Consider the following 19255-nt stretch of genomic DNA (forward strand, 5'->3'; position numbering starts at 1 on the left):
TAAGAACATCTCTGCCCAATTTATACACCCAACCCTCTGGAGAAGAGTGTTCACGCTTTTACCCAGACATTTTTGGGTCCCCAAGTATCTACTATGACTCAAATGCATGAGTCTACTGCCTTTTCTGCAATGTGGATTTCAGTACGGATTACAAATAGTAGTAATGCTAACATATCTAAAAACCTATCTCTTTTTATAAACTTAAAAAATTCTTGTAAGCTTCAGGGAATTGATTTGTATTTACCTCTCACACGTCAAATAGACTCCAGATAAGCACTGTCAGTCAACGACCTGTTTTACCACCTGTCCATTCCTGATGGTGGAATCTCTACCACTTTCCCTAGTCTTGGGACTCCCATCCCCAAAATACCAGGACCCACGGTCTAAAAGTTTCCATATTCACCTATGAAAAAAGTTTCCCCCTAATGCCTTAACTTTGCCTTCTGGTCCCTAATATACATTTCCTCCAGTATCTGTCAGGTCCAGGCATTCCCTTAAAATCTTCATCCCAGACAGCTTCAAAGCATCTAGCCCCAAGTGTGAGTGTGTATGTGGCATGTGTGTGGTGTTCAATGTGTGTGTGTGTGTGTTTGAGTTTGTGTGTGTGGTGTGTGTGATATGTGTGTGTATAGTATATATGTGTGTGGAGCAGGTTACATTTTCCTCAAGTAGACAGAAAAGGTTTCAGTAAAAAGAGGTTTTTTTCAAATGGAAAAAAAAAAAACCCTCTAAACAGGTTACATTGTGTTTACCAGTGTGCTTAGGCTTAAGAAAAAAAGAAAAGGGGTATAGACAATCATAAAAAATAAATAATTTAAAAATAATAAAGTCTTTAAAGAGAAAGAGAAAAAGAAAAAGAAAAAAAAAGAAAAAGAAAAAGATGGGAAATATAGCACAGGGAGTCTGGATCCTATGGTGCTTTGTTAATGTTGAAGTTTTTGAGTGCTAATGAACAGACAACAGCTGCTGGGAGATACGGGATTGTGGAAGGGACTGCTGAATTAAACCAGCCTGCATACTTAAAAAATGTCTTAACTTCAAAGTGGAAGTAAAAAAATATGTTACATTGGGGAAGAGGTTTTGTTTTTGTTTCCATAGAAATTGAAAGGCTGTGGATTCCTTCCAGGTTAAGAGAGATCAGATTTGACTGGAGGAGACCTCCTGAGTATCTTGGCTACAGACACGGGGGAGGAAGCCAAGAAAGACTACAGGACACGTAACATGTAAGCTGATCCCTCTGCATGGGAACAGCTGGGGAATGAGACAAGACATGAATCTTGTTGACCACAGAGTCCTCATGACTTATTATTCATGCCATCCTTTCATATGGCATGGATAGACATTTACATTACAGTCTGCTTATGCAATATAAATCGACTTGTAAAGTTAACAGATGCCTTTTGCCTGTTCATACATATAACAAAAAAAATCATTTTTTTAAACTTGAAAGTGTTAGCATTTAATTAACCTTCCTGGGTAGTTCAAGCCGCCAGGACACAGGCACCTCCAACACCCTTTATCTTCTCTCTTCAGCTCTTCTGCTGAAAAATTTGGATTTCATGATGACAAGTTGCTTAGGGAGCTCTCCCTTCCCCCAGAACTTTGTAGTAACCCGATCACACAACATCAATGATGGGGGCAGCTCCAGTCTTGTTCTTGGCAGCTTTGACCCGTGTCTGTTCACTGACCAGTATCCACACTTATCCAGGTTGACAGTCGGGCAGAAGCTCTGGTTCCTCCTTAAGTGGTAATGCCTCATACCAACTTTCCCAAAGTAACCTGGATGGTATTTGTCTAAGTTGATCCTGTGGTGATGCATGCCTCCAGCATTCCCAAGGCCTTCTGGATGATTGCGGTGTTTACCAATGTGACTGTGGCCATGGCTCAGGTGGCCCCAGAGTTTCCGGGTCTTCCTCAGTCTGGATGGCATGGCGGTGGTGCAAAAAACATTTTTAACAGACTTGTGCACACAGCATATTCCATACTTGTATTAATGCAGGTATGTATGTTACCTTTGAAAATTTATGTTTTCAGAGCAAGGGGACCAAACACCAATGAAAATAGATGGCCCAGGTGATCCAGTCTCTCAGGCTGCCTCTGTCACAGTTATTCTCAGAGTTCTGCATCCAGAACAGCTTCAAGACTGCTGGCTGAGATGGCCCAGCCTCACAGACTACTCCAGCCAGGACTTCAGATAAGCCCTGCACTTTCCCATCCCATCCCAAAACTGGACAACCCTTAGCTCTCTGAGGACTTGGCTGTTATCATAACTTTCTCAGGGTCCCCTAAAGATACCAGTGCTCCCAGACAACAGGAAGCAATCTAGAGAACACAATGCTCACATTTCTAAGAGGTGAAATGAGTAGTTTTTGGTCATTTGGAGAGTTATAGATGTTTATAATTATTTGGGGGCGGTTGTTACAAGTTGTTAGTGATTATGGTCAGAAAAAAAACTCAACAAAGGAGATTAGATTAAGGGATCTCGTTCTGAGACAAAAATGGGGGATATAGTATAGAAATGATGGGCTAATAGGGTGAACTGTTGAGAATACTTTAAACAACTATTAGTCTTGAATATTTTACTTTGGTATGGACTTTTGTATACTGATAGAATTTTAAGGTTATTTTTGTTTTACTGTATATATGTTTCTATTCTTGTGTAAGGTATTGTACCTATGCAGCTCATTTTAAAATATAATGGAAAGGTCTAGTCCTTGAAAGCTATTTAGGATAATAAAGAAAGACAGGTTAGTAGTTAATCATGTTAAGTATATTTTCAAGGTCAATCAGCTCACATTTTATATAGATATATGGTCTTCAAATACTTTATAGAGACTCACAGAATATGACATTTTAGTGTTTTAATAACATAGGGCCTTTCTTAGACATATCTATTCCTGGCAGCACCAATCTACTTCACAAAAGGATGATGGACATTGAAGAGCCACCATATGGAGTGTGGGGGACCAAAATATTTCCGCTATGGAATATTTTGAGATCCAGCCTGGGGTTTCACTGAACATGGAGCACTGGAAAGCTCCAGCTCACTATTGTATTGTTAATGGCAGTAAGGCTACTATCATTTACCATGGCCTCAGGGTAATGTGCCTCTTATTTGCATCTCTGTGGACCTAAGCATCTGGATAGACCCTCCCCTGGGCGGAGGTGATAGGTGTATGAGTGACCAGGGAGGACAGAGGTTAGGAATGAGCGAGGAGAGTGGAGAACAAAAGGGGAGAAATGGTTCCCTCATGGTCATGACAGGACGGTTAAGAAACAGCAGAAAAGATGGCTAATAAATGACTCTAGTTCTACAACATGGAACTGAGAGCTCTCTAAAGATGACAAGATGCCTGTGTTTGGTTTTTATCGCCACTGGGTTGCTAGGAGTTTCCAGGTCCGCACACCCCCACTCAGGTAGAACCTCATGGTTGTCGTGGATTAAAGCTGAGACATGCCAGGCCACGACAATGGAGTTTGCTTTCTTTATGGCAAAAGCTAGCCATTTGGGCAAGAAACTGCCATTGCCTTGACTGCTGACAGTACGCTGTCCAAACTGGACAAGCAGGACACAAAAGAAAGTGACTGCTGAACTTTGCCAAGACAGGGTAATTCAGCCCTTCAAAAATTCCTACTTCACAGAAAAGTCTGTCAGATATTCTAGGCCTGTAGGACGAAGGTGGACGCAGCAACGTTGCAGAGGACCCTTGAATGACTGTCTAGGCAGACAACTGTTTCTGTCATTTCTAAAGTTTTGAAATTGTTTGCTCTGCACTTCCTGTTTACTCAAGTAATATTATTTCCTTCTGGGGTCTTTGATGGAGTTGATGAGGTAGTTATAGTTTCAGTTTTCCTTTGTTATAATAAAAGATAAATTAGGTACTGAGTCCAATTAGGTAAATTTGGACTTATCAAGATAGAATAAATAATGGAGTATTTTCTCCAAATATGCCAAATACAAATGTACTGGATATTGTATACGTAATGCTTACCTGATAATTGTTTTTATTGTTTATAGTTTTATTATGTTACAGTTAAAATCTTTCCTTTTTATTTAGACAAAAAGGAGGAAATGTTGTGGAATGTTTCTTTACATTGGGAGATGATATGTCATTGACTGGTTTAATAAAAAGCTAATCAGCCAATAGTTAGATGAGATTTGGGGAGCAGAGAGAACACTGGGAAGAAGCGTGAGTCACCAGTCAGAAGCAGAGGGAACAGACATGCAGGAGGGGAGGTAAAAGCCCTGAGTCACATGGCAACACATATACTGAAGAAATTGAATAAGCTATGAAGCTAGTTAGAAACAAGCCTAAGTTATTGGCAGAGCTTTCATAATTAATAATTAAGTCTCTACATGGTTACTTGGGAGCTGGCTGATAGGACAGAGAAAGACTTGATATAGTGGATCTCATTATGTACAGCAGGCTGGCCTGGACCTCACAGAAATCTTCCATCCTCTTCCTCTTGAATGTTGGGACAAAAAATGTGTGTTCAAACACAGCTGGCATGATTAACTACTATAACTTGCTCAGACCTTTGTAGCTTTCTTAATCTTTCTTCCGTTTCTTTTTCCCATTCTGGAAATACATCCAGACATCTTAATCTTTACCAGTGATCAGCAAGCCCAGTTCAGCAAACATGGCTGTAATCTCAGTTGCTAAGATGTCTCCATCAGATTGTTTCATGGGCAAGGTTGTGGGGAATTTTCTAGATTAATGATTGAGTTCAAGGCCAGCCTGATCCATACAGATCTAGTTCCAGGACAGCCAGAGCTGTTACACGGAGAAACCCTGTCTCAAAACAAAAACAAACAAACAAAAATACCTAAACAATAACAACAAAAAGAGTCTTAAATACCAGCCAACCTTGCCAGGCATTGGTGGTGCATGCCTTTAATCCCAGCACTCGGGAGGCAGAGGCAGGCGGATCTCTGAGAGTTCGAGGCCAGCCTGGTTTCCAGAGCGAGTGCCAGGATAGGCTCCAAAGCTACACAGAGAAACCCTGTCTCGAGAAAAAAAAATCCAACCTCAAGGGTCACAGATCTGACTGGTCTCTTCTTTCTCTGCCATCTTCAGGTGGGATAAACTGGAGCCAAGGTCACACCTCCTTCCCAGTTGCTCCATATGCTTCCAGAATACCAGCATCACCTGTGGGCACTGGGCACACCTTTCCTTCTAGTTATTTCATGGGTTCTCTTCCCCAGAAACAGGTTATACTTAGAAGCTGAGGAGATATAAAGTGGGTTCCAGATGAGACTGCTTAATGCTCACACACATTTACAATTTGTGGTAAGACATACAGATACGATTTTTCTTGGATTGAGACTATGCAATTTCTTTCTCTGTTTCTTTGCTGGTTTTGGTAGCCTGCCTGCCTAAACTTCTCCTGTATCCACACTGGACCTACTCAGCTACTTGGTTGATTGTTTTAAGAAAAGAGGGCTAGCTAGGCATTGGTGCTGCATGCCTTTAATCCCAGCACTCCAGCACTTGGGATGCAGGGTGGGTAGATCTCTTTAAGTTTGAAGACAGCCTGGTCTATAGATCAAGTTCCAAGAGAAGCTCCAAAGCAATACAGAGAAACCCTGTCTCAAAAGAAAGAAAAAGAAAGAAAGAAAGAAAGAAAGAAAGAAAGAAAGAAAGAGAGAAATGGAAAGGAAAGAAAAAAAGAGGGCCAATGTCCACATTTAATCAGTGAGATGGGGGTTACGATAAAACTTTCCACCAATAGCCACCTGAGTTCTATCGCCACGTGGATGAACAAAATAATACAGAGACATATTAGGTACAAATGCTGCTTGGCCAATGACTAGGATTCTCATCTGTTAGTTCAGTCTTAATTATCATAAATCTATATATTTTATAAGACTTCCCTTATCGGACACCTTCCATTGGTGTCCCTCCTTGCCAGTGGATCACATTGTGCCACTAGAGGAAGAGCGGAGGGGGAAAGGGACACTTCCTCTTTCTCCTTGCTTAAATATGAGTCTCCTTGCTATGTTACTTCCTACCTGGATCACCACTTCTCTACTACATTTCCCAGAATCTTCTTTGACTCCTAGTCTGGTCTAACTTGCTGCCTCATTGGCCAAACAGAACTTTATTCAACAAGCAATAAGATAAACATACACAGAAGTACATTTCCCATCAGGGGGTGATCTCTGCAACAAGGCCAGCAGAGTAAAGATACTCACGAGGCAAGAAGGAAATCCAGTTCAGCACAAATTAGTTGGTGTTGGTTCAAAATTCTGGGAGACTGAATATTATTTCCCCCTTTGCTCCACATTTGTGGTCTGCTTCTGTTTCTGCCCTGTCTAGCCCTGGGTACCAATGATTTTGTTTTCACATTCTAGTTATAGTGCTGTTGGCAGACTATGGGAAAAGGATGGGCTGATGTCATGCCTTTTATCTCAAGTGTCTTTCATTTTAACAGTGTGTCCGTCCATAGCTGAGTTCTGCTGGGTGTTGTGAACACTAGTGTGATGGTGTTTCTGTTACTCTAGAGAACCTGACTAATAGTTTTAAACACACAGCAGATAAGTTTAATCAGAGAGTATGTTTCTTCAACAGGATCACACTCCCTAGACATTAGGCTTAAACCTATATGAGATGCTGTTTAGACAACTATTCATCACTAATGATTTTCTTCCAGATAAGAATAATGCTGTTCAGATATAAGACTTCAGACTTTGGATCTCTGCAGCTCCTACATCTATACCCAAGAGAGTCAGGCCCACTACTGTTGAAGCCCAAAAATTAAACAATGGCCACATTTCTTTCCTCTCCCTATCTAGAAGCCATCTGGGAGAGACTTCACACTGATTGTAGCCCCTCCAACAGCTATCAAAGGGCCTGAAAGTGGATCCTGGGTCATCACTCCAGAGACCAGCCATAGAGACCAGAGGGGTGGGTGATGGGGGGTGTCCTTCTGTATGCTGTGAATACATGTTTCTCTTACTGGTTGAGGAATAAAGCTATTTCGGCCAATGGACAGGTAGAATTTTGACAGGTGGGAAACCTAAACAGCGGTAGAGAAAGGTAATAGGTGGGGTCAGTGAGATGCCGCGTAGCCACCAGGAAGGTAGGATGCCCAGGCATTCGCTGGTAAGCCAAGACCACATGGATATATATTAATAGTTATGGACTGGTAATTAAGAGAGAGCTAGCCAGTAAGAATCCTAAGTCATTGGCCAAACAATACAAGCCTCTGTGTGTTTGTTGGGAACTAAACAGCTGCAGGACCAGGAGGGACAGAAACCTCAGTCTACAGGTGGATGTGGGGATGAGTAGAAGGCAATAGATGGATGATCTTTTGAGCCCTTAAAGAGATATTTGTGTACTTTGATTTGGACATTTTTAAATCTTCTGTAGATCCAGGCAATGGTGACACAACTGTACCTTAATTCCATCACCAGGGAGGCAGAGGCAGGCAGATCTCTGAGTTGGAGGCCACCCTGGTCTACAGATTGTTTTCCAGGATAGCCAGGACTACAAAGAGAAACCTTGTCTCAAAAATATCTCTGTTCTGGCTTCTCCTGGTTTCCTGAATGTACTACCATACATTGGTAGTACTACCATAATGCCCTACTTGGATCTTAAACTGTCTCCTTTAGCCAGGCACAATGGCATATGCCCATAATGCTAAGACTTGGAGGGCTAATGCAAGAGAATGAGAGTTCAAAGCCAGCCTGGGCTGCTCTGTGTGTTCCAGGTTAAGATAAGACACAGTGGGATACCCTATCTAAAAAGAAAAAATTTAAGTCTTGGGGATAGTAAGATGTTGCAGTGGGTAAATGCACTCACCTTGCAAGCCTGGTGACTTGAGTTTGACCCCTAGAACACACATAAAGTAGGAGAGAACTAATGCAATAAATTTGTCCTCTGACCTCCCTATGCGTTTAATTGATGGGCACACATGCACGGCACACATGTGCAAACACACTAATGATAATAATAAATAGCAATAATCTTTTGAAAACCTTTTTCTTAGTGCCAAGCCAGTCTTATAATTAACACTTACTGATTATCTGTATTTCAACTAAGACTGCCTTGAAATAATCTTAACTAACATGTTTTCTTAGAAGCAGCAACAGAAAAGGAGAAAAAAATAGACTGAGCAGAAAAAGCCTCCACCTGGTAGTCTTAGGGATGCTTACACACACACATGCACACATATGCATGTACACATACGTATACATGCACACGTGTACACACATGCATGCACATATACACACATACACACACATACTCATACATGCACACAACCAGCAGTCACCATAGACACAGACTGTCAGACAAACAGAATGAGTATCAGAAATCACCCCCAACAGTTAACAAGAAACAAAAAGAGCAGATGGTATGATTATATTCAGTCAGGGAACACACTGAGACGACCCTCAATTATGCAGGTAAAAGAATGCTCTGCTCTTTCCCATGAACCTCACAGCCGTGGTCTTTCTGGGCTCTATGTGTCTGTGACAGCTTCAGGTCCTTCCCCGGTAGATAAACAAGGATCAAAATTATCACTACCTCTTGCCAGGGAAGGAGTAGGAACAACTCAGCTTTTTTTTTTTTTCATTCTGGAGCTGATCACGATGTTCTGAAACTGCCAGTTTTTTCCTTACATAGCCCAGGTCTGACATGGAAAGAACAGTGGGCTCAGACCCAAATGGATGAGCAGATGGCAGGACAGATGGTAGTTAAGTAGGCCAAGCCTACCTGAGCCCCAGGGCAACCAGGAGTTTTCTGCCTGTTAGTTCCTGATGAGCACACTAGGTAGCAAATAGTAGGTAGGTATGGGGATGTTGTCATCGCAGTGTTAGGTGTCCATCACTTTCTGGATGCAGGTGAGAGAGTTACACCCTTTTCTTGACCTGACATGTTTTTAACTTTTGGGGGGTCGATTTTCCTGATATGATTTTATTTATTTGTCATTTTTATTTAAAGATTTATTTATTTTCTTTTATGTGTATGGACGTTTTGCCTATGTATATGTCTCTCTACCGTGTACATGCCTGGCATCCATGAAAGTCAGAGAGGGGGTTGGGTCCCCTGGAATTGAAGTTACAGATGGTTTTGAGCCATCATATAGGTGCGGAGAATCCAACCAAGGTCACAAAAAGTGTTCCTAACTACTGAACAATCTCTCCAGAATTCCCTGATAGGATTTTAATACGTTCATTGTCTCATAGTCTCAATTGACCCTGATGAATTTATAGGGTAGCACTCTTTCTACTCCCAGGAATAAGTCATTTGTCCCTCTGTGCCTCAAGGGTAGTCAGACAGATGGTGCTGTCTGCTTGCCCACCCAGGAACACAATCATCCTCCACCCTCAAGATGGAGACAAAAGCTGCTTGTGAATGGAGTAACTTAGGGCAGTGCACAGCCTAGTGACAACAATAAGCATGAGCCATCATTCCCAGCCTTTAAGTGAGGAAACCATAGTGGCTGTTCCAGCTTTGTCCCTGAGTGGGCCGTAGCAGACGTTAGACTGTCCTCTTGAGGTAGGGTGATAAGGTAGATGAGGAATGACACCAGGTGAGTGGTGGCAGTGGGGAATAAAATATCATGAGAGCAGGAAGCGGGCCCGAAGATCCTCAATGATCACAGCAATGGGGCTGTCTAGATTATCTGTCCTCCGACTTAGGGGTTTTATGATGAGCAGAAACTCTCCAGCCCATGGGAATCTCTAAAGCTCAGGATGACAGGCAACAAAGGGCCTTTTTCTTGTTTCTTGTAACCCTTATACAAGAGACCAGAGGTAAAGCAGCACTGAATCTTAAGGAACCGTGGTTGGGGACATAGCTTAATTGGCAGATCCCTGAATTTGATCACAAAAGAAAGAAAGAAAGAAAGAAAGAAAGAAAGAAAGAAAGAAAGAAAGAAAGGCGAGAGAGAGAGAAAGGAAGGAAGGAAGGATCTACATATATATACATATAGTTCAGCATAAGTTGTAAACTAAATTAATTAATTAAATAAAAATGATCAGCATAGGCTACATGAGGTACTGTCTCAGAAAGAAAGAGGGGGGAGGAAGAAAGGAAGGAAGGAAAAAAGGAAGAGAAGGAAGGCAGAAAGAAAAGTTTAAAAGTATGTGTGGGAGCTGGGTGATGGTGGTGCAGCCTTTAGTCCCAGCACTCGGGAGGCAGAGGCAGGCGGATCTCTGTGAGTTCGAGACCAGCCTCGTCTACAAGAGCTGGTTCTAGGACAGCCTCCAAAGCCCCCTCTGTCTCAGCCCCCTCCCCAAATAAATAAATAAATAAATAAATAAATAAATAAATAAATAAATGGGGGGCGTGTGGGGCAGCGGGCTTGAGTGTATCGTGTATGTATGCATGGGTGTTTCTGTGTGTTTCTGGGGGAAGGGCCCATGCCCACTGCAGTTTCCCCTCCCCCCCTCCCATGGGGTTCCTCCCTCCTCACTCCCTCAGATCCACTTCTCCATTTCCCTTCAGAAAAGAGCAGTGCCTGTTCACTTTCAATAAAGTTTGTTACCTTTTACTGGCTTCTATGTCTGAGATTTTTCCTGCCTTTAATTCTCTCTCTATTAAGAAATAAAAGGAGTTTGGGATAAAGATATTATTTATTAGAAAAACACCAGCCAAACACAAGCCACAGCGTGCCCAGGGCAGCAAGGCAGTGAGGCCAGAGAGAAGGGGAGTCCATGTGCTTGCCGCCCCTTAAGAGCACATCCAGCGTCATCCTGACCACACCTTGACAGGTGTGGCTTACTGTCCCCCCACTCTCTCTTTCTCTCTCTTTCTTTCTCTGTTCCCAACCTAGAACTCACTTTGTAGACTAGACTGGCCTAGAACTCACAGAGATCCACCTGCCTCTACCTCCTGAGAGCTGCAATTAAAGACTGGAACCACCATACCTGGCTTAATTCTTTCTTTAATCAGCAGAGAAAATGAACCAATTAAGACTTTTGGATGAGGCCGGCTGTTGGTGGCGCCGCCTTTAATCCCAGCACTCGGGAGGCAGAGGCAGGCGGATCTCTGTGAGTTCGAGGCCAGCCTGGTCTCTAGAGCGAGTGCCAAGACAGGCTCCAAAGCTACACAGAGAAACCCTGTCTCGAAAAACCAAAAAAAAAAAAAAAAAAAAAAAAGACTTGTGGATAGGAGCTGGAGAGATAGCTCAGTGGTTAAGAGCACTGACTGCTCTTCCAGAGGTCCTGAGTTCAATTCCCAGAAACCACATGGTGGCTCACAACCATCTGTTATGAGATCTGGTGCCCTCTTCTGGTGTACAGATATACATGGAAGCAGAATGCTGTATACATAACAAATAAATAAAATCTTAAAAAAAAAAAAAAAAGACTTGTGAATGCCAGCAACGTGACAGACTCCAAACACCCTTTCCCCAAAATGATGAATGCTAGATTGGAATTGTGAGTTAAATAAAATAAACACTTGTGCCCTGTTTTAGTTGGGGTTCCTATTACTGTGATAAAACACCATAACCAAAAAGCATCTTAGAGACAAAGGTTTTATTTTAACTGACAGTTGTATAGTTCACTATGAAAAGGAGTGAAGGCAGGAACCTGGAGGCAGGAACTGAAGCAGAGGTCATGAAGGACCAGAGTACTAGCTTGCTTCTCATGGCTTGCTCAACCTGCTTTCTTTCCTTTCTCCCTTCTTTCTTTTTTCCTTCTTTTTTTTTTTTGTTTGTTTTGTTTTTTCGAGACAGAGTTTCTCTGTGTAGCTTTGGAGACTATCCTAGCACTCGCTCTGGAGACCAGGCTGGCCTTGAACTCATAGAGATCCTCTTGCCTCTGCCTCCCAAGTGCCGGGATTAAAAGCCTGTGCCACCAACACCCGGCTCAACCTGTTTTCTTATACTACCTAGGACCACCTGCCCAAGGACAGTACCGCCCACTGTGGGCTGGGTCCTCCCACAGTCATTAATCAAGAAAATGCCCCCATAGGCTTGCTTATAAGTCAATCTGATGGAGGCATTTTCTTGATTGAAGTTTTGTCTTCCTAGATGACCCCGGTTTGTGACCATCTGACAAAACAAGACAAAAAGAAAGAAACACACACACACACACACACACACACACACACACACACACACCCACCACTAATCAGTACACTTTCCTAAGTTGCTTTTCTCGGTATATTTAATCACAGCAACAAAATTGAAACTAGACACTTTGCAAATATTGAACCAACCTTGCATTGTCAAAATTGAATCCATTTACTTCTCATGTGACTATTGTACACAGTTGGATAGGATTTGGTAACATTTTGTTGACATTTTTCTGTCTGTATTTATGAGGAACCTTTTTAATGCTGTCTATATTTTCTGGTTGGAATCTTTATAATCTTGGCAGCACACAGTAAGTTTGAAAATTTCCTCTTTTTATTTTCTTGACGAGACCATGTAGAGGTACATGGACTTTTTTTTTGTTTTTTGAGACAGGGTTTCTCTGTGGCTTTGGAGGCTTCCCTGGAACTCGCTTTGTAGACCAGGCTGGTCTCGAACTCACAGAGTTCTGCCTGCCTCTGCCTCCCAAGTAGGTGGGATTAAAGGCCACCAATGCCCAGTGGTACATGGACTCTTTTTATTACTTTTACTTCTTTTGGATGTGTCAGTGTGCATGCCATGGTGTGTGCACAGGGATCAGAGGATAACTTTCTTAGTTACCTCTCTCCATCCACTGTGTGGTTTCTGGGATTTGAACTCAGGGACTTGGAGGCAAGCACCCTTGCATGGGAGCCATCTTACCATCGTATTTGCCTTTGTCCTAAAATGTTTTTCTGTGCTTTGCCTACTAGCTTCAGAGTTTCAAGCCTTACATTTACTTATTTGAAGTGATATTTGTGCATATTGAGAGACAGGAGTCTAGTTTTTGCCTTCTGCATGTGAGTACCTGATTCCCCCAGCTACATTTCTGAGAGATGTCTTTTCTCCAGTGTGTCTTTGACATTTGATATTATCAAACATTTTTCAATGTAGCTATATGGATCTATTGGTTTAGCACTCTACTTTATTGATTTACTGAAGGAAAAAGCTTGTAGATTCAAGACACCTTTATTCAGATAAATACCAGCCAACACAAGCCAGAGCGTGCCCAGGGGCAGCAAGGCAGTGAGGCCAGAGAGAAGGGGCAGCCGAAGGGGAAGAGAGAGTTCCATGTGCTCTGGTCGCTTAAGAGCCCATGGTGAGTCATTCTGACCTCACCTTGACTACGCCTTGATAGGTGTGGTCAGGCACACCTGTAGCCAGCCCTTAGGAGGCATGGTTACTGAGTCTCCCTACAATTTACATTTCTGTTTTCGTGCCCTTCTGTTTTGAACACTACACCTCTATAATAAAGTTTGAGATCAGGTATTGTAATTCCTCCAGCATTGTTCAATTTTCTCAGGCTTGCTTTGGCCACTTCAAGTCATTTTGCTTCCATACAACTTTAGGATTTTTCACTATTTCTTTGTATTTTGAGTTCCCTATGTCATTGGAATTTTGGTGTGGGTTGCATTGAATCTGTATAGTGTTTTGTGATGTGCCCCTTTTCACGTTAATTCTGACGATGTTCATCGGCAAACTTCCTCTTCTGTGTCAGCTATGTTTTTACTGTTCCGAGTTTCCATTGTAGATGCCTTTCACTTCTTTATTTCGTCTTTTGTTTGTTTGTTTGGTGGGTGGGTACAATTTTGTTTGTTTTTTGAGACAGGGTTTCTCTGTGTAAATAGCTCTGGAACTTGCTTTATAGACCTGGCTGGCTTCAAACTTACAGAAATCAGCCTGCCTCTGCCTCCCAAGTGCTAGGATTAAAAGTTTGTACCACCACTGCCTGCCCTTATTGGTTAGTTTTATTTCTAGGTATTTTTGAGGCTATTATTGACGGACCCAAAAGAGCAAATTAAAGAATCAGATGAAGGAATTCCATGGTCTCAAGACAGGGAAGCATGGTCACTGTGTAACTGTCACACTGTGTAACTGTCACAGTGGCTAGAATCAGTGTGAGATCCTTCTCAGATAGATTTTAGGGAGAGAGAGAGAAGAAAATTACACATCATTCAATTTCTAGAGTAAAGCAATAGTGGGCACATCTCTCTTTCAGGTTGCAGAGGGACAGAAGGGCAGGAGATTCAGGCACTTTGAAATGGTAACTTTCATCCAGCCATGGTGGGGCACATATTTATCCCTAGCCCTCTGGAGACAGAGGCAGGTAGACCTCTGGGAGTTTCAGGCAAGTCTGGCCTACATATCAAGTTCCAGGCCAGTCAAAAATACATAGTGAGACCCTGTCTCAAACAAAACAAAATAAAACAAAACAAAAATAGTAACTTCCCATATCTTCTTAAAGAATGACCCTCTGACAATTCACCTGACAATATAAGATATCGATGCTGTGAAAGCCAAACCTTGGGGTAATACGGGAGTTTTAGTTTCTGCTCACAAAATTTTTCGTATCAAACAGTTTAACTTGCCTAACAAACTTCTGCACACCCCTTAAGTACTAGTTAATGGCCCATTTCTGTTTTGTTTTATTGTTTTTGAGACAGGGTCTCTCTATGTAGCCCTGGAAGACCTGGAACTCACAGATATCCCTCTGCCTCTGCTTCTGGAGTGTTGGGATTAAAGGTGTGAGGCACTATGCCTGGCTCAATGGTCCGTTTCATTTTGATTTGGCCAAGTGAGAGAGGCAGGGAGAGGAAACCTGACAGATCCTGTTGGTAGGTAGAGGGGATATGATTATCAGGATAAAAAGTGGAAATTATGTCTTCTCTAGAATGTTATAAAGTCTCCCTGGAGGCAGCTGCCAGTGTAAGTCCTGGAAGTCATGGATCTTAGCCCCAAGAACCCTCTGAAATCATTCCTGTGCCCTCTGATACAGGGAGTCTAGAGTTAGAAGTACAGGTGTGTAAGGGAGCCTTCCTTGTTAAACAGAAAAAAAAATACTACCCTGGGACTTCCACCACAGCTATTCCATGGTGACAGAGGTCACCAGTTCCAGGCTGAAGGAAGGGTGCTGCAACTCAATAGTCACCTTCCTGACTTTTCATGGTTTTGTTTGGTTTATCCTGACTGCCAAAGAGTTCTAAAAAAAATGTCACCATCTAGGGGTTTTGCTCAGGTCCATTCTCTCTGCTAGTTAAAAAATTTAAAAAACAGAAAGATCAGACACAGCAGGTAGCAATATTAGACACAGCAGACAGCCATAACAGACCCAGCAGGTTGTAATGGGAAACAAGCTTTGTAAAAGGAAGCCAGCAGAGGAAAATGGGGAAAAAAAATACTCAGTTCAGCCTCAAATGGCAAGAGCTGACTTTTATCAGTTTAGAGGCAGTGTTGGAAACAGGCAAAAGCACCTTGACCTAAGTGCTGCCCATTTTGACCTCAGACTCCATTTTACCTGTATCGTGAAGCAAAGTTGAGGTTCCCAGGCCCTGGGGGTGTTGGACACTTTCCAAAAGCTGATCCACCTCCCCCTTAAACCATAGAAATGGCCTGTTGTGCATCTTTAGTTCTCTAAAACATCATGGCTGCTCCTAACAACTGCAAGAACAAACGAAGCTGATTGGTTGCACTGGAAACCTTACAGTCTGTGTCAGTTGACAATGATGGAGCACATAGGGGAAACCCCTACTCTTTGAATCTTGATTGGTAGGAAATTTTAACTATAATTTGGCATAGATGTTTGTGGGTTCTGTGCTTAAAAACTTGCTCAGATGAACATCCTGGGACATAGTCAGTAAGTCTTCACTATTGTTCCTGACTGGTCAGCATCTGTCCTGCTGCCCAGTAATAAATCTTGCTTTGTGTGACCTCTTGTGTCTGCTCAGTTTGTTTCGGAGCCTCGGACCTACAACAGCAGTACTCCCTGACACCCAGAGACTCAGTATTCAAGGATATAGGAGAATGTAGACTCTGAGTATAGTGTTTGTAGTTGAGAACAAGGATGGGGAGAGCCTGGCTTCACAGGACCCAGAAACTGCTTTTCTGGATGAACTACTTTTCAAAAACTGTAAGATGGAAGCTAAGTCAGACAGCCTCTGGCCTTATGGGTCGCTTTCCAGAATTCCAGACCCTTTACATATAAAGGATAAGGGAATGCCATTTTGATCTGGCTACTCCTTATTGATGTAGGGGACTGTGATTTTGGGGTTCTTAGGTCTGAAGTCACTCTAAAAGAAGCATTGTCTTTGCATTTCTTCTTGTGTGGTAAAACAGTTGCCAGTGCTGCAACCCTAGAAGGAACATCTGTAAAATGTTTAAAAGACAGAGTAAACATGTAAGTATGAGGGAGGGTACTGAAGAGGAAAGAAGTGAGTAAGGGGAGGAGCCAAGATGGGAGAGAACCTAGAGCCCATCCAGAGGAGGAGGCTTGTTGCTCAATTCTCTGTGCCTGGTCTGCAATCTTCAGGCCCCACCTCGAAGCATTTGGATCTGTTGGTGTAGAAGCAGGATTGTTCCTGGGAGAGGGTGCAAATCCCTGTGTGGTGTGCAGTCCAGAAGTCTAGCTCTATTTGATTTTGGAGTACCATGTTGGTTAAAGAATTGAGTTGATCAGTCGGGCACATACCTTTAATCCCTCATTTGGAAGACAGAGATGGCTCTCCCTGAGTGCAAAGCCAGGCTGGTCTACAGAGCAAGTTCCAAGACAGCCAGGACTACACAGAGAAACCCTGTCTTGAAAAACAAAAATAAAACAAAAACAAGAAAAAGGGAAATTCATGGGCTTAAGTCAACAGAAAGTCTTTATTAGTCAACCGTGACCACATTGGGAATTCAGAATCCCAATGTAGTCCCCAGCCTTTTTCAGGGTGAGCTTTTAAGCATAAAAACAGGCATGCAGTGGTGGCACACCCCTTTAATCCCAGCACTCAGGAGGCAAAGGCAGGTGGATCTCTGTGAGTTTGAGACCAGCCTGGTCTACAAGAGCAAGATCTAGGACAGCCTCCAAAGCCACAGAGAAGCCCTGATCGAAGGAAAAAAAAAAAAACCATAAAAACATATCCTGGGTTGACATTCTTCAGTTAGCAAGAGCAGTTAGCAGGAAGCATAACTACAGAAGCCAAAAAGCAAGGTTAGTACATTTATACTTTCCCAGAACTGTGGACTTTGATGGATTAGGTCTTTGTTTTCATTTTGGCAGATGGTACTATCTACATGCTGACTTTCATGGCCTGAATTCCATCACAGAGTCTGTTGTGATATAGTTTCAGGGTGTACTAAGGTCTGGGACCCTGTAACAGTTCCACAAACTCCTAAGAGTCCTGTGTTCTAGGAAAAACAGGGATGTGGTCAAAAGGGTTATTTGATGGACCTTTCCTTTTCCCATATATTTTTCTTCCTGTTGAGTGTTCCACAGGGAAAACTTGTGTGCCAGAGACAATGTAATGAGATGTTGTAGTTAGTCATAAGAGATCAGTTTATTTGGGCGTTTTTCTTAGGCCATGCCAGCCCCTACTACTAAATTCTTGCTTGTTTGTTGAGCAGAACAATTTCAAAGCATGCAAAGGGAAGAATATCTTATCTGACAGCAACAGAGATTATGGCCCCTCAACCAATGTATAGACTTGAATTGGTTTATAATCCCAGAACTCAAATGAGGGGAAGTCTGGGTCCTCTTGAAGAAGGCCACTGATAAACTATCAAAGGTTTTACTGTTGTCTTCCTTCAATCCTTTCCTGCCAGGGGCATATGGCCTTTTATGAAGGTAACTGCATATCGCAGAAGGATGAACAACAGGAGCTGAGGAGGTGGCTCACTTGGTAAAGTGCTTGCCACTCAAGCATGAAGACTTGGTATGAAAACAGTATATACATGATCAGTTTCAAGTAGGTCTGAAGTCACAAAGTAATGAAAAGGTGAGCCAGATGCTTCAGATTTCTATGCCTGCTACAATGCCTTCTGTCCCTGTCTTAGGGCTTAGGACCATGACCACGACAGTTCTTGTAAAGGAAAATATTTAATTGTCATGACTTGCTTACAGTTCAGAGGTTTGTTGTAGAATATTATTTTAAGATGTGTTACATTTGTTTATGCTGTGGGACTTTTGTTTTGAATGTAAAGATGTGCTGCATTCTTTTGTGTTGGATTTGTTTAACTCCATGAAGCTGTGTTGCTTTGCCTGTCTAAAACACCTGATGATCTAATAAAGAGCTGAACAGCCAATAGTGAGGCTAAGGCAGGAGAAAGGCTAGGTGGGGCCGGCAGGCAGAAAGGATAAACAGAAGGAGACATCTGGGAAAAGGGGAAGAGGAGCAAAAGACATCAAAGATCAAGAAAAGAAGGGGCCAGCGACAGAGTAAGAGCTGAACTAAGATACACAGAAGTAAGAAAAGGAAAAACCACAGAGGCTAAATATAGACGGGATAATTTAAGAAAAGCTGGCTAGAAACAAGTCAAGCTAAGGCTGGGCATTCTTAAGAAAGTATAAGACTCAGTGTGCATTTATATGGGAGCTGGTTAAGGGGGCCCCCAACAAGGCAAGAATAAAGACAACCAACAACAGAGGTTCAATCCATTATTGAATGTGGTGCTAGAGAGGAAGCTGAGAGTCCTATGTCTTGCAGGGAACAGGAAATGGTCTGAGACACTGGCCAGTATCTTGAGCATGAATGAGGCCTCAAAGCCCACCTCCACAGTAACACACTTTCTCCAACAAGGCCATACCTCCTAATACTGCCACTCCCTATGAGATTATGGGGGCTAGTTACATTCAAACTACCACAGTCCCCCACATGCACCTGTGGCTTCCTGGGGTGTGCCCTATGACTGGTTGACTGTGGAAGAGAAGAGTAGGGCCTGGCTTACAGATGGCTCTGCATGATATATGGGACAGATGCAGGATTACAGCCTTTTACTGGGTCAACCCTAAAGGACAGTGGTAAAGGGAAATCTTTGTAGTGTAAAGAACTTTTGGCAAAGCACACAGTCATACGTTTTGCTTAGAAGGAAAAATGACCAGATGTGTGATTACACACTGGTTTGTGGTGTAGTGGGAAATTCAGTAGGGTCACTGTATCTGCTATAAACATCAGAATGAAGTAATTGTTGTTACATGTACTTAGGCTTTGAAGAATTTGTTGTGAAAAATAGTGATTGTCTTCTGAGATTTATAGAGTTGTTCTTCTGAAGGAGTTTTATAGCCTTTGCATGATCTTAACAACAAGATGGCCTTGGCAAACCAGGAAGTCTTGCAAACAATGCACAATAAAGTTTGAAACTGCAGAGGTGATGTGTTCCTTCAAGAACCAGATTAGATCAGGGAGGGGCTCTGGTATGAGGAATTTAGCTT

The 19255-nt window shown here is 42.5% G+C and overlaps 1 pseudogene; it reads right to left on the bottom strand.

The window, feature by feature from the left end:
* Positions 1 to 1446: 1446 nt before the first annotated feature.
* On the bottom strand, positions 1447 to 1930 carry LOC100757806 (annotated as a pseudogene).
* Positions 1931 to 19255: the final 17325 nt, after the last annotated feature.

Source organism: Cricetulus griseus (assembly GCF_003668045.3).
Source record: "Cricetulus griseus strain 17A/GY chromosome 1 unlocalized genomic scaffold, alternate assembly CriGri-PICRH-1.0 chr1_1, whole genome shotgun sequence".
NCBI classification, from domain to species: domain Eukaryota; kingdom Metazoa; phylum Chordata; class Mammalia; order Rodentia; family Cricetidae; genus Cricetulus; species Cricetulus griseus.